The sequence below is a fragment of the Lepus europaeus genome, chromosome 3 (assembly GCF_033115175.1).
Source record: "Lepus europaeus isolate LE1 chromosome 3, mLepTim1.pri, whole genome shotgun sequence".
NCBI lineage: Eukaryota > Metazoa > Chordata > Mammalia > Lagomorpha > Leporidae > Lepus > Lepus europaeus.
In genome coordinates, this window is record NC_084829.1 from 60,174,707 (window position 1) to 60,179,045 (window position 4,339).

The 4,339-nt window shown below is 34.8% G+C and overlaps 1 pseudogene; it reads right to left on the minus strand.

Annotated features, from left to right (window-relative positions):
* Window positions 1–3,684: 3,684 nt before the first annotated feature.
* On the minus strand, window positions 3,685–3,763 carry LOC133757186 (U2 spliceosomal RNA; annotated as a pseudogene).
* Window positions 3,764–4,339: the final 576 nt, after the last annotated feature.

Genomic DNA, 4,339 nt, shown 5'->3' on the forward strand with positions numbered 1-4,339 from the left:
TTGTAAGGCTAAGTGGCATTCCATAGTTTATATATCTAAACACATTTTCATCATCCATTCATTTGTTGATAATCTTTCTGCATTGTATAAATATACGAAATCATCATGTTTACCATATGAATGTATGCGATTATGATTTGTCAATTTAAAATGCTAAAAAAAGAAAATTTTTTATAAATTAATAGAAACCTAGTTCCCGCATATTAACTAGTACTGAACATGTATATAATCTGGTGACTATGACAACTCATTGAATGCCATGGTTGATGTCCTCTTTTTGACTGAATACGAAACTAGTTCCTGAGGCCTGCTCTGTGGTGTAGTGGGTAAAGCCACGCCTGCAGTGCCAGCATCCCATATGGGCGCCAGCTGTACTTCCACTCCAGCTCTCTGCTGTGGCCTGGGAAGGCAGTGGAAGATGGTCCAAGTCTTTAGGCCCCTGCACCTACATGGGAGACCTGGAAGAGGCTCCTGGCTCATGGCTTTAGGTCGGCGCAGCTCTGGCCATTGCGGCCATTGAGGAGTGAACCACCGGATGGAAGACCCCTCTCTCTCTCTCTCTCTCTCTGCCTCTCTGTAATTCTTTCAAATAAATAAATAAAATCTTTAAAATAAGAAAGAAAATAGTTTCTCTATCTGAACTGGATCAAAGAGAGAGAAACAGAGACAGACAGAAAAAGACACTTAGCAAACAGAAGAGGTCATTTCTTCAACTATAATTTTTCAAGTAACTCTGACTTTTTATACGAATTTTAGATCATAGTGTCTTCCACTAACATAACTGTGAACTGCAAGCTCTAGGCGTTTCCATCATCATCAAAATTGATAAACTGCTTAAGTCCAAACTGGTTAAGTATCAAGGAAAGAGAAGAGACAAAGTTTTGAAAATGCAGTCTGATATATTTCCTGAGTTTAAAAAGTTGGACTGTTTTTATGCAAATGTAGACTCTTGTCAAGAGTTCCTCTTTATGTTCTTTGGTATCTATTTATTCCCCAAAGTAATACCACTGTGCCCCTTCCTCCATAATAGTCAAGTGACAATCTGCTACTCAGAGAACAGAGAAGTAATATTAAATATTCCCATTCAATATAAATATAAAAGTAAGTAAACTATGGTAACAAATCATAAATGAAAAAATCAAGCTTTTTTTGGTATTCCAATGAAGCAGAAAGAACCATTCATTAAATGTCTGTGCTTTATTAATTACAATTTTATTCAAACAGATGATGTCAGCATAAGTCAAAATCAACCATAAAATGCTTGTAAGAAAACATAATCTCATAAAAAAAAACTGGATAATAAAATTGAAACAGACAATTTAAGAAAATGAACTTTTTGGGGGCCAGCGCTGTGGCTCACTATGTTAATCCTCCACCTGTGGCACCAGCATCCCATATGGGAGCCAGGTTCTAGTCCCGGTTGCTCCTCTTCCAGTCCAGCTCTCTACTGTGGCCCAGGAGGGCAGTGTAGGATGGCCCAAGTGTTTGGGCCCCTGCACCTGCATGGGAGACCAGTAAGAAGCACCTGGCTCTTTGCCATTTGGGGAGTGAACCAACGGAAGGAAGATCTCTCTCTCTCTCTCTCTCTCTAACTCTGTCAAATAAATAAATTTAAAAAGAAAATGAACTTTTTATGAAAGAGGGAATTCTCCAAATTTAGATTTGAATACTATTTTCCAAAAGATCTCAAGAGTAAAAGTGAGTTTCACAATTTAACATGCAAGATAACACAATTATCATGGCTATTCACATACACTAAAGGGAAAGAGATAAGTTGGGTAACTCATGTGAAATATCATTCTGGTAATTCAGGTAGTCCACTTTCAGTTGCACATGTACTTCATTTCTCATTTTATTTGAGAAATTAAACAAAATGTATATGCTATTCTGCTAATTTAGGAAAAAATAACTGGTTTTCTTGTCATGAATTGTAGTTGCATTGGATTTTATTGATGAGGTGTAGCTAATTATTTATGAATTAAACTGAAAGATGATACGCTTGGAAAGTTTTATAAGGTAAATTGTGATTCACACATACCTAGAGACTTGTAATCAGTATAGCTTGTGATTTCAATAAGTAATTGTACTTGTATATTTAATCTATGAAAAAATATTACAACAAAACAATGTTCCACCTCCCTGACAAACTAAATGTTATTATTACAAATATTTATTTTTCTCTGCTATCATTCTAACATTCAAAACTGTTTATTTAAATTATACACTTTACTTTGGTGAGATAACACTTGCATGAACTATAGTATATTCTCCCTTAATTTTAATAATGCAATTTCAAGAGTTCATTTTTAAGAAGGTCTTAAAGTGTTTTTTGCTGTAACATTGCATAAAAATATTTATAGTCATGTGTAAAATTATTCCATGTTCTTTCCAATTCTTCATAATGACAGAAAAATACAGCAATGAATCTATTTCTCTCTGCTGGCAGCAAGGAACTGGAAAAACTCTTTGCTACCGGAGTTTGTGCAGTGACTGACAGATGGGCTCTGTTGCACAGGTTTCACAAGCATAAGGTCCAGACTTCAACTCAGGGAGTCGAGGGACACTCTATGTGTGACAGAAACAACTCTACACAGATGTGGCTGCCAGCTGATTCACTTTCCGGTGCCCTTGTTTGTGGTAAAGAAAAGTAGCAGACATACTATGTGGTATCCCTGTTCAAGGTAAGAAGAAAGATACAGGTTAGATTATAGAGAGTATAAAGCAGAGATAGGGTAAATGGAGAGAGTGATGTATCATCCCATATAAAAATGTGAAATGTGTCCCTAAGTGGCTTTCTATCTGCTCACTCTCCATGTTTTCATAGATGCTGTAAATAACAGTAGTGAATGACATTGTTTTGTCTTTAGCAGCCCTACGTAAATGACTTTGCTTTGACAGAGCATGTAGAAATGCTTGAATTCCTGCTTATTTTCATCCTAGCATCCTTTTCATTAGAGCTTTTTTTTCTTTTACAGGTGAATATATTTTCACAAATGTAGGAATTAACAGTCATATGCTCTTTTATCTTGCTTCTTTCCAGAAATAGCTTATTTATGCATGCACAAAGTAGTTCTTTAGGGGACCACCCCTTTTGGATGAAATGGTAAACATGGAGCAATAAAAACATGTCACAATAATTGCCCAGTTGTGTGTGCATTTTGTATTCATATAAACTACCCGTGCCTTTAGTTTGGATCCTGAATATCATAGATAAAACATTGAATTGTCTTCATTTCCCCTGTCATCATCATTAACTTTCAAATATATTGATGGCTTTTTATAGCTCCCTTTGGTGTTTAATTTCACACCTGAAAATGCATTAATTTGGCCCAAGACAAGTAAGCAAGAAAATAAATAAGGAAACAAGTTGTCTCTGGTACAGTGGATTTGAGAATAGATTAACTAGGATTGGCTTTCCATTAATATGTGTTCATAATTGGTCTGTGTTAGGAAGTTATTATTTCCTTCCTAGAAACCAAGGAAGTCCTTAGTTGCACTGGGCACTCTGTGGTGAGTAAGCTCTTCGTTGCCAACATGAGCTGTAATCCAATTAAGTCTAGTTACTTAAGCCGATCTCTCTGATGTCCTCATTACATTTAAAATGAAGATTTTTGAAAAGTTGGAATGATGGAAAATGATGGGAGGGAAAATAAATAATGGAAACTCTAGTAGAATTTTTGAAGAAATAGGTAGGGATCCGATATGATATTTTTTTTCTTTTCTTTTACTACACTTGATCTTAGCCAAAAGGCCGAGAAGCGATTTTTTCTTTTCTTTTAAACATTATTTTTTTAAACATTATAACACAGATTGTAAAATTCATTTTATATTTATTGAAAGGTCTAATAGTAACAGTGTGTTTATTTTTCTGCCTGTTAGTGCAAACTTTGTATCAGTTTTATGCTCTTCACAAGCTGTACTATCCGTTAGCTCACCTATGCCTATCAGTTTCACATATCAGTTAGATGTTATTAATCACATTTTTCAGATGAAGAAACTAATCACACATGGGTGAGATATTTTTTCAGGTTAAATAACTAGCAAATTAATACTGGTGTTAAATCAGTTTAACAGAGAACTCACTTTTTTTCCACTATACTTCCCATCCTCTGGCAACTCTCAGGATTTAAATATGAATATTTTTTAGCAGTCATGGCATATTGGCTTTTATTAGCAACACTTTTATTTATTTTAGACCATATAATTAGTGAGAAAAACTTTATTGGTCAGTATGTTATTATACATTATTATTTCACTAATTTGTAAACTGCTTGATTTGTAACAATAGATAAAATAGAAATAGGAGGGTATCTGATGGTTCAAATGTATTTCCTACATG